Genomic DNA, 11905 nt, shown 5'->3' with positions numbered 1-11905 from the left:
GGGATCGGCACACCCCACAATTCGGTATAAGTTTCTTATTTTCAGAGGCATGGGGAGCGCCAAACGGAACATATTTCATTTGTGGAAAACGAGCCTACCCATGGTTGCCAGCCCAGTGGTCTGGCTCATGTTATTTAGGATATGTGGTTCCTCATATCCGTGTTCAAACCCACACCCCCTTCGGACCTAACCACAGACCACAAAGAAAATTGGCTGATTGGGAATATTATTTAGGTATAATATTTCCACAAGCCGGCATGAACTTTCTGAGTCGAGAGTTAATTCAAATGGCCTTTGACTTTTAATGACTTTAGAAGAATTAGCAAATTCTACCTCATCTAGTCTGAAGGCTGTTAATGATGAGATGGTAGCCCTCAGAACAGTGGCCATGCAGAACCGACTAGCTTTAGATTATGTACTGGCGGCCCAAGGAGGAACTTGTGCAGTAATTGGCACTGAATGCTGCACATATATCCCTGATAATTCTGAGCACATCTCAGATCTGGCCCAACACATTTACAATGAGGGACAGAAATATCAGGACTATTATACTGAAAATTGGGGAATTGGATCTTGGGTAAAGTCTGTGTTTGGGGCCTGGGGCGGAACTTTTTTACAGTGTTTATTTGTAGGAATAGTATTGTTTATATGTATAATTGTAATCATCACGTGCACAAAAACATGTATCACATCTTGCCATAACCGTGGAACGTACAATGTCATGGCAATACATACCTGTTCGCCAAGAAAGGAAAGATCTGCCCTGACATTGTATGTATAAAAATAGGCTACACTGACGTATGCCATATTTTATAAGGGGGGAATGAAGAAAGATGTGAAGACGGGGGTTTGAATTTAATCTTTTCTGTAGGGGGTTTAGACTTCCAAGTCACAAGCAGGGGTTTATGGCAGGAAAGGGGGTTAACTGATACAGATGCCAGCTAGGAACCCCCCTGGGTGTATTGTTAAACTGACCATTTGCCCAGAACATCATAAACTGGCCAAATACCATGAACCCCCCTCTTTACCATCAGACCGAGTGACGTCAGAAACGGAGAAGAAAACTGTATATAACCCAAAAGTTTGTAACAGTACGGGGAACAATACTTCGGTTTTGTTGTTTCTTGCGGGAAACAAGACTTCGGCTTTATTGTTCCTTGTGTAGTGTTTCATAGCCGTTCAGGGACGCCAAATATGTAATCATAGTGGCTCTCTGAAGGCACCAGTTCTGTAGGGTTTGGGCATTTACTGAGACAATTATCAATTGTAGCAGTAAATCACAAAGTTGATTCTTTTGATGGCTTTAGAATCCAACCATGCGATATAACTCAAACAACGCACACACACAGGTACTAATACACGAGGATACATTTATTAATACATAGAATATGCATGTAAACCTAACAGATCTTATCGAGAGGGTTATCAGAATACAAAAGGTATATATTAAATCAGTTACGAAGTGTTACACATCAAGAGGACATACGTTCAGTATATCATTCATTAAGACCGTTTCGTAAATGAACTTGGTTATAACTTCTACATTAGATACTCAAAACAAGTACATAACTCTTAGGAATTAAATTGATATCAACTGGTTGGGATAACAATTGAATTCTCGAGCTGTAATGCATTGAAGTTGAATACTCATCCAATTTCTGGGGATTCAGATCTCCTGCGGGCACAAAGAAACAGTTGCAGGCTGTTGCTGTCCAATCCGCGCTGTCTGGCTCGGTGCCAGGCTGTGCTGTGCGGCTTGCGACGGTGCGCTGCAGATGCTCACTGACCGGCTAGTTAGTGTTGGCTTTAACTAGCAAAGTTTGTGCACAGGAGAAAAGATGACTGTGGGTCCCAGCAAGTCAGGAAGAGGACTGGTTCGTTCCTGATGAAGAGCTAGTTCTGAATAGTGATTCAGCTGTCCACAGTCCCGACCTGTTCACGAGGCTTGCTGCTGGTTACTCTCTGGCAACCTCCACTCTAGACTCTTAGAACAAAGGAAAGTTCTGGCACTCGGACACACTGGCCGTTCCGTGGTTGTCCGGGCTGAGTCTCGGGATGGTCAGGAGGCACGCTGCGAGAATGTCCTGCCCTTGGGAGCCTTCTGCTCCTGGGCCGTCCTGCCCTGGAATTCTCCTTTGAATTCCCTTTAGAACAGTCCACAGAATCCTCTCCAGAATCTCACTGAATCTCCCGAATCTGAATCTTGTTGAATCTTTCTTGTTGAATCTTTCAGGCTCTCTGTGTTGCCTGTTTTTACCTGGAGGAACTTCAGCTCATTCATTGGCTGAAAGTTCCATGGGCATCAGAGTCCCTGATCATCAGAGGCATCAGAGAGGGTTACTCGGCCCTACCAGTCCCTGATTGGTTGACCACGGTGAGATATGAGTCACTTAGTCCTGACACTTAGTAATGCAGTCCAGATGTCCAACTGGCACTCCCTAGACTGATAGGCGCCAGTGGATGACCATTGATCATGATAGCCAGACTTATCTAAGTGCATCCCCCTTTGGGAGCTGTCCTAGGAAACCTTAAATCACCCTGCACTAATGGTCTCTCTGTGGCTGCTCCACAGAGATGAACAGAGAAATGGGGCCTCATTTGGGAAGCTCAGAAACACTTAATTCTGCCTTATTATTAAGCCTCGCCGCTACATATCCCCCCTTTTTGAAGGTCACGAGGTCCTGAGGCGTTGTTGCCTTCAAAACAAAACAGAGTTAAGTGATGTCCCTTGCCATTAGAACATTAATCTTAAATGTCCACATTACTCCTCGAGAATTCATACCAGACCCAGCATTGGATACAAACAGGATGAATAACATCTGGAGTATGTATAAACACGGTAGGAGACATTATCTAAGTCTAGGAATTACACATCAGGAAGCTCACTGTCAATATCTGATACCTCTGTAGTAGATATTTGGGGAGAAGTCACTTCCTTTCTTTTGACATGCTACCTTTGACTCATTCATGCTACCCGGAGTACATCTTGATGTAAGAGTACATCATTCAGAGTACACTGTCAGTCATGATCCAGCTACCTGGCAGTAGTGTTACAATAACAACAGTTCCTGTTCCCAGCCCCCCGATAAACCACAACACCTGTGTTGGGTATCTGCTAGGGTGGTTTGGAGGTCTGTTCCATTAAAGCAAACTCAACTACCTGTACCTCTTCAGGGCTTACTGTTTCTTGGATTTCTATCCAATTCAATAGTGTGGCACCTGAAGGCATCCACGACCTCAAGTTTGGTCTTATATTGTCTGGTTCCAGACCGTACAGTATTAAGTTCAAGAACACTGTGGCCTCCTCGGGAACTTGCAGGAAAACTGTTTTGATTAGGTAGCTGCATTGCGGTAGCTGTATCATGCCTGTCACAAGTCATAGTGTCAGTTAAATGTGGTGTGTTGACCAGCCATTTACGTCCCACCTGCTCTTCATGGGGTTCATTAACCTCCCTCTGCCCATTAGTAGCTTTACACCCTTCATTGGTGAATCGTTTAGACACAGCCAATGGATAGCTTTAGTAGCCATACCCATCTCAAGATTTGGAACCAAATTCAATCTTGGATTGCCTTCTGGGTGAGCTATGAGCGATGGGGTTAATGTCACATACTCCTCTACTGAGAAGAGTGGAATCAAGTGGGTTGGGATTTGTGCCATGGCTAGACTAACTACAGTGGCACTAAACTCCCTTAACAGGTCTTGTGTCAACATTCTGGCCTGTTGCACACAAGCATAAACCCACTGTATAACACCAACAATCATGTCCACTGGTTGGGGAATAAGGTTTAACCCTGTTGCATAGGAAGTTGCCTGTAGGATTTTCCCTAAGCTTTCCAACTTTTGCTGCTGTCGATACAGTCTGTCACTACCCTCTGGCATCTCTGACACCTGCCTTCTTGGGGCAGTCAGGATGAGAGTGCCAGCAGCACACAAACCTACCAGAAAAAGCAAACGTGCAACAGTGGCGGCAGCAATCAGTCTTCCCAAAAGTCTTTTCGGGTGGCTGATCCCAGTCATCTCCTTCTGAGTGACTGTTGCCTTTCTAAGCTGGCGCAGCGTGTACATGGTGTCTTTCTCAGTGTGCCATGTGGCATCTTGGGCACCAACATCCTGGAAATCTGGGGAGATCTGACACAGCTGCTGATGCTGCTCCTCCTTTTCCAGGGCATCTGCTTTTTCGATTTGTTCATGCCTGTGCTCTAGGAAACCTGCAGGGGGCGGTGCAGCGGTGGAGCATGCCTGACCCTCGGCTGAGTGGTCATCTGGAGCACCTGAGTGATCTGGGATTGTTATCCCATTCTCACTGTTCAGGTCCACCCTGCACACTTCCTGATTGAGGAATCCCTCTATCGGCATGTTTACAATCGTTCGCTGGGCGTGGGTGTAGGACACCTGCTCGCTCCCCCCTTCCCTCGCTAGGGGTTCAGGGAGCTGCCCCAGCACTGGGATAGCTAGTTCACTGTCTTCGAACTCGCTATCACCCACCAGGCCCATGTCAGTGCAGGCGGGGATTCTGACACCCCTCTTTGCGATGTCCTGCACTGGCAGGCGGGTGGCTTGACCATCCAGCTCCAGTATGGCTGAACCACTGTTGGTCAGACTCAGACTGACAGACTGAGCTGGTGGCTGTAAGAAAACTGGCTCGGCTTTCATTCCCTGTCCCTTCTGGGGGACTGGGTGTGTTGGCAACCCTGCCATTGAGGCAGGAACAATCAGGTCAGTCTCACTCACTAGCTGGTAGTTGTGAGAAATAATGTTACCTGACTGCAGGTTCCCTGGGTCACAGCAGAGGGAATCGGCATCTGGGATCAGGTGTGTCCACAGCGCAGTAGTCTCAGCGTCCAGCTGGACCTCCTGTCTAACCTGTGAATGTTGCACCAGGGGCACCTGGCGGTGGCCCTGCGACAGCTGCTCAAGCAGATCCTCACTGATAGAGGACCTCTCAGGGCTAAGGGTGAGGGCTACATCACCAACCTGCTCTCCTGCCATCTGGATCCCTTCCACCACTGCGGGGTGGTGGTCCTGACCCCTCTTGGGTGCCAGGGTGCACAGGGAAAGCTCCTTTTCATCGCCAGGTGGGGAGATCTGCTCCTCTTTAGGGATGTGAAAGGGGTGTGCTTTACCTGGTGGATCAGGCGGCTGCTTGGAGCACCGCTCCTGTGGCATGGAGGCTGTTGTGACCTCAGCCGGGACACGACTTCCCTGTATATCCGGGGAACAAGAAAATATTTTTATTTCTTGTCCAGAGGGAACAGAAGGAATCTCCACATAGGCTTCTGTGTTCGGTGGGCACTGTGTGAGCACAGTCTGCCTCTTGGCCCCCCTTTCCTTCTGTACAGAAGGCTTAGGAGCCTTGACCTGTTTCCACACTTTGCCTTTCTGGTGATCCACCAAAGGTTCCACTCTGAGTCGCATGCCCTTTTCTTTTTCAACCCATTTGAGCTTGCTGTGTGACATCAAACACCTTTCAACCTCAGTGTCAATCAGTGTCTCACTGGGTAAGACATCTCCCATGGCAGCCTTGAGGTAAAAGCTTCCTGCTTTTCCTCTGTGTTTTACTGCCTGCTCTGTGACTTCAGGGGTGGAGTCAGCACTCGCTTGGGAGTGGCCGACCTCTTCAAGGAAGGAACCCTTCCGCTCAATCAGATAGACTGAGGGAGGGAGAGGGGGCGGGTCTCCGCCTCCTCCAGTGGAGAGTATCAGCTCATTCACGCTTCTGGCAGCCTTGGGGAGCGGTTGTCCCTGTCCTAATAAAGCTTGTTCAAGCCTGGCCAGGCGGGCGGCTACTGAATTCTTTTGTTCAGCCTTTTCTAGCCCTTTCCCTCCCCCGGTGTTCTCATGGCACTTAGGACGCTGGGTGCGGTGCTTTGCATGCTTTGCATGCTTTGGAACGGGGCTTAGCCAGCTCAGGAGCCTGTGCTCCTTCGAGCAGGAGGGAATTAACCCTGCTGGCTCTGACGGCGAACACGGTCGCTTTAGCAGCTTTTTGCTCAGAGCGACTTTGGACATCATACTCCCAGGCTTTCTGGACGAATCTCTTAATATCAGTCATTTTCATGGTCTGTGCATCTGTATGCATTAAGATCATCTTTCTGACTGATGGGTGGAGATTCGCAATGAATAAACCCTTGAAATGTATGTTCTCTTCGCAACCCTCATCATTTCGCCCTGCAAAATAAGTTCGTCTAAGTCTCTCGTAATATTCGCGAGGGGACTCTGCTCTCTCGTGCTTAATGTTAAGGGCGGCGGCTATCGCGGCAGTCGGGTCAATAAACGCACTGTATTCTTCGATAAGTGCTTGACATAGCTGCTCAAAGTCATTACAGACTTCTTTCATCTGCCTAGCCATCCACTCATGTACAGCTCTGCTGGTAGTTTTCCTGACCAGAAACACTTTCTCCTGTTCTGTGGCGTTTGGCAGGTACTGCAGGTTATACCTGAGGTCTTGAATATAACTCTCGATATTATTCTCTGACACTGCGGGGTCAAATCTCTCTATGTCCTTCGCTAGCTCTCTCAGAGAATGGAGGTTTATTCTCCTAGCTTCTCCGCTGACGGAGATATGACGGAGATCGTGGTCAGACTTGTCGCTGCTAGAGAGAGTGCTTAAAAGCGACTCGAATTCAGACCTTTTAGCAACCATCGTTAAACTTAAAGAGTATTACTTTTAAGTACGAAATCACAGTTTAAGATCAAGTATGCAATCAACCCGGTAGATTGCAAAAGATCACAAAACAATCAAGCACTGCTTAAAGAGCAAGGGGAACTTTTTCTTTCGGCTTTCAGCACACTGTATTATCATGTATGAAACCCGCGGCGTTTTATATGAATTATTCCTCTTGGTTGACTCATTTCAGTCTTGCCACGCCCACCCAGGGACGCCATAAATGTAGTGTTTCATAGCCGTTCAGGGACGCCAAATATGTAATCATAGTGGCTCTCTGAAGGCACCAGTTCTGTAGGGTTTGGGCATTTACTGAGACAATTATCAATTGTAGCAGTAAATCACAAAGTTGATTCTTTTGATGGCTTTAGAATCCAACCATGCGATATAACTCAAACAACGCACACACACAGGTACTAATACACGAGGATACATTTATTAATACATAGAATATGCATGTAAACCTAACAGATCTTATCGAGAGGGTTATCAGAATACAAAAGGTATATATTCAATCAGTTACGAAGTGTTACACATCAAGAGGACATACGTTCAGTATATCATTCATTAAGACCGTTTCGTAAATGAACTTGGTTATAACTTCTACATTAGATACTCAAAACAAGTACATAACTCTTAGGAATTAAATTGATATCAACTGGTTGGGATAACAATTGAATTCTCGAGCTGTAATGCATTGAAGTTGAATACTCATCCAATTTCTGGGGATTCAGATCTCCTGCGGGCACAAAGAAACAGTTGCAGGCTGTTGCTGTCCAATCCGCGCTGTCTGGCTCGGTGCCAGGCTGTGCTGTGCGGCTTGCGACGGTGCGCTGCAGATGCTCACTGACCGGCTAGTTAGTGTTGGCTTTAACTAGCAAAGTTTGTGCACAGGAGAAAAGATGACTGTGGGTCCCAGCAAGTCAGGAAGAGGACTGGTTCGTTCCTGATGAAGAGCTAGTTCTGAATAGTGATTCAGCTGTCCACAGTCCCGACCTGTTCACGAGGCTTGCTGCTGGTTACTCTCTGGCAACCTCCACTCTAGACTCTTAGAACAAAGGAAAGTTCTGGCACTCGGACACACTGGCCGTTCCGTGGTTGTCCGGGCTGAGTCTCGGGATGGTCAGGAGGCGCGCTGCGAGAATGTCCTGCCCTTGGGAGCCTTCTGCTCCTGGGCCGTCCTGCCCTGGAATTCTCCTTTGAATTCCCTTTAGAACAGTCCACAGAATCCTCTCCAGAATCTCACTGAATCTCCCGAATCTGAATCTTGTTGAATCTTTCTTGTTGAATCTTTCAGGCTCTCTGTGTTGCCTGTTTTTACCTGGAGGAACTTCAGCTCATTCATTGGCTGAAAGTTCCATGGGCATCAGAGTCCCACGTGGGTTACTCGGCCCTACCAGTCCCTGATTGGTTGACCACGGTGAGATATGAGTCACTTAGTCCTGACACTTAGTAATGCAGTCCAGATGTCCAACTGGCACTCCCTAGACTGATAGGCGCCAGTGGATGACCATTGATCATGATAGCCAGACTTAGCTAAGTGCATCCCCCTTTGGGAGCTGTCCTAGGAAACCTTAAATCACCCTGCACTAATGGTCTCTCTGTGGCTGCTCCACAGAGATGAACAGAGAAATGGGGCCTCATTTGGGAAGCTCAGAAACACTTAATTCTGCCTTATTATTAAGCCTCGCCGCTACACTTGCATGCAATAAACTCATCTGTTTTACTTCATCTCGGGATCAAGAACCTTATTTCTTCTGTTACAACAATGAACATAAATTTTTTTTTTACTCTAACACAGGCTATAATTGTTTCTCTGAATTTGTCGTACATGTACTTTTGCTGGACTGCTCGGTCCCATTTTCGTCTTTGAATTTTAATTTCCCATTTTTACCGATCGGTGCCTTACTTAGAACCTTATCACATTAACTACTCCGCAGAGCAAAAACCACACGTCTGTGTTAAGATAAGTTCTTTATATGAGTCCCAGACTCATCAAACCCGCGTGAGAACACCACTGTGGCTCGCTTCTCAAACTATTAATTTTTAAGGATCACTTACTGACATCAGACAGCTGCCAATTCTCCAGACGCATCTCTGGAAGGATAAACAGTTTATCCTCCAAGGTTCGTCCAATTTGCTAAAATTGTCCGGGTCCGGATGGAGTTTCAGCAGCCTTTCGCGTTCAGCTTTGTGATCCCGGATGAGCCCCCAAATTGTCATGGAAATATAACTATCAAGGAAGCCACAAGAGAGAGTTCTCACCTGAGTAAGGTCTTAATTTCAATATTGCAATATTGGGAGCCCTGTTGCCACTCTGCAAAGTGCAACCAGAGACTCAATTTGTTACAAGCAGTACAGGGTTTTTATAAGACGTTGCGCTGTAAAAAAGCTCAGTGCTTTGTCCCTTCAAAAACTTCCCCATTCCCTGAGACAAAACAGATTACATCATAGAGCGAGAGAAGAAGCAATAGATTTGTTATTCAAAGCTAATCAGTTACTTTCAGCTAATTCTAACGACCCAGACAGCATATATTGTTTTGGTACTTTGTCTTCTAAAGTAACCTAAACAGTGTACTTTGTTGACGCACTGTTTTCTAAAATTCTGCACGTACTGTAGCACAGCAATTACATCCTTGAAATATATTTTCTAAAAGCACCAATATATTTTTTTCTAAACTCTCTACATTTTAAGAATCAATTTACTTATTAGATTTCCACTTCAAACGCTTGCAGAAAATGCCAGCAATTCAAAGCGTGTAGGCAGCATGAACAGACCAATTCTGCAATTTCTTTTATCGCGGGCGGTGCTTTCCGAGTCGATGGCTCTGCATTAGAAATGAGAAGTGCTGAACTCTAAACACGTTCTTGCCATTACTGCTACTCCTGCTGCTACTCCTTCGTCCTCGAAAAAGGAAAAGTCAGGCATGTTTTGAGTCTCAAAATGATCTTCTGGATCCACAAGAAACATGTACATTTGATTGATTCCGCAGTATTTTGGATGTACTGTACTTATAACTTCCATCGAAGAGAGATTTCATCAGTTGCATGAAATTGAAAGTTTCCACTTTTTGTCTGGTATTGAAAATATGTTTAAAAAAAACCATAAACAATTTTCTAACAAACAACTCATGAATTATTGCCAGGATCTATATTTAGCGTTCGGTAGTGATAACACTGCTGATATTGATTGAGTAGAAATCTATGATGTATTGACAGCTTTATCTGAAGCGAGAAGTCCTAGAACGCCATCTATGAAGTTTAAGGATTCATACCAAGAAATGCCTTTTGTTTCCCACCCCAACTGCTGCTTTTGCATTACACATTATGCGAACATTACCAGTTTTGGTAGCTTCTGGGCACGATTTTCCTAAACTGAAACTTATTACAAAATTCTTTAAGATGAACCATGTCCAAAAATTGTAAATCAGGACTAATTTTAATATCAAATGAAATTACTACAGAGGAAAAGGCTTAACTGAAATATGAATAAGACTATGCAAGCCTGAAAAATAGAACAATTCAATTTATAGAACTTATTTTTTTATTTTTTGAGAGATGGGCTCACACACCGGAAGACACTAACGTTTCTCTTCGTTAGAGTATGTGAATAACAGTTTAACCCTATTTGTTTGTAATTGTGATTCTGTTAAAATTAAAAAAAGCATCTATCAATAGTAAGAAATTATCAAGAAAGTAAGAAATTGTCTTATTTCATAAACTGTAAGACATGAAGACATTTACAGGTTATATCCTTTGCTTTGTCTTTTAACGCAAGTGGTCAGGATCCAAGCCCATGTTCGGACGGTTGTGTTTCTCTTGTAATCATCAAATGTCATTGTTTTGTCCTTCAGTTCTTTCTCGAGTTGTACCATGGATATTTTATACCATCAATACTTTTCATGCTCTTTTGCATTTTCCTTCACATACGGAAAAAAAACTCAAGGCGTTGTTGTCACTGTGCTACACAGTACAGGACACGCAGTGAGTAATTCGCGCAGCTTTCAGAGGAATCCAGAGGGAGGACTCTTAATGCAAGGAGCTGGTTTTTTTTTTCGCATTAATCATTATTAACCAGAAACAGCTGCACAACTGGTTGCATTTGTGATTATGTCACTTCTCTGCTTCAGCAAGGTCAATAAAAGACTCTGAAAGTAGTGGAGAAAAACTGAATTAAAATCATATTAGCAATTCTGAGCGATATCTGCATACAGGCAATCCAATAAGAACGTTGAAATCTTTGAATGTCATCTCTCTATATATTGCGCTGCTTTTTACTTGGAGTAAAACTATTGGATTGAAGGGTTAAAATGTATTGTTGTTATTTGGAGAAATCAATGAACTCGTGATTTGATATGTTTTAAAAGACGGTCATGCGCACAGAAAAAAGACAGTGCTGATTATTTTTCTGGAGACGGAGCACTGATGACCTATCCGAGCCAATTGATAAAGCCCACCCAGTGGATACTCTAGCAGAACGTGGAAGAACGTTCACCATTGTAACCAAGGCAACCACAGGAACAACATCAAGAAGCACAATCAATTCCCCATTTAAATCTTTCGTGTAAGGTATGCCATGTGAAAGCATGAAGTAAATCCCCTGATCTCTTTTGAACATGGACAAGGTATTTCTGATGGAGCGCAATGAGCAAAGATTTAATAAGCTACTCCTGCCGATGATTCAGCTTAAAGAAGTAAAAGCTTCACGAACAAAAGCAGCTCGCTACCACAGCCAATATTAAATGTACTTGGTGGCACATTACCATTTGCACTGGCTCAAAAGTGGTCTCGGCAGACGTTGTTCCCTACGTAAAGCTGAAGGCGCCAAAGAGCATTTCCATTGAGAAAAAAAATCTTTCTTGATGTTAAACATAGAGAGCCTGCCTTTTAGAAGTTCTCCCTCTAAACACCTTGTGCAGCCTCCCGACAGACTAACAAAAAGCGCCTTTTCACCAACTCAATTTATAATACGCCCCTCAAAACTCACAACCGAATAACAATCCATCCGTATATTTGATTTCCAAGATCCATTCAAGGCAACTTGGGTCTTCGCAAGCAAATAATTTCAGGGAAGAAACTCAGTTTAGTCAACTACTGGTGCATTCAGCACACTGCTTGCTTTTGCTTGTCAGGGTGGCCGAGTGGTCTAAGGCGCCAGACTCAAGGACATGTGTCTTTCCAGGTGGCTTGGGTGTTCTGGTCTCCAAATGGAGGTGTGGGTTCAAATCCCACTCCTGACA

The 11905-nt window shown here is 44.7% G+C and overlaps 1 non-coding gene across 1 annotated transcript; it reads left to right on the top strand.

Moving 5' to 3' along the window:
* The first annotated feature begins 11792 nt into the window (after positions 1–11792).
* On the top strand, positions 11793–11905 carry trnal-caa (transfer RNA leucine (anticodon CAA)). The gene is made up of 2 exons: positions 11793–11830; positions 11860–11905. It is a non-coding gene; the product is annotated as a tRNA-Leu (tRNA).

The sequence above is a fragment of the Atractosteus spatula genome, chromosome 10 (assembly GCF_055471065.1).
Source record: "Atractosteus spatula isolate fAtrSpa1 chromosome 10, fAtrSpa1.hap1, whole genome shotgun sequence".
Taxonomy (NCBI): domain Eukaryota; kingdom Metazoa; phylum Chordata; class Actinopteri; order Semionotiformes; family Lepisosteidae; genus Atractosteus; species Atractosteus spatula.
The sequence above is the reverse complement of the archived record's forward strand: the minus strand, read 5'-3'. Positions and strand labels throughout refer to the sequence as shown.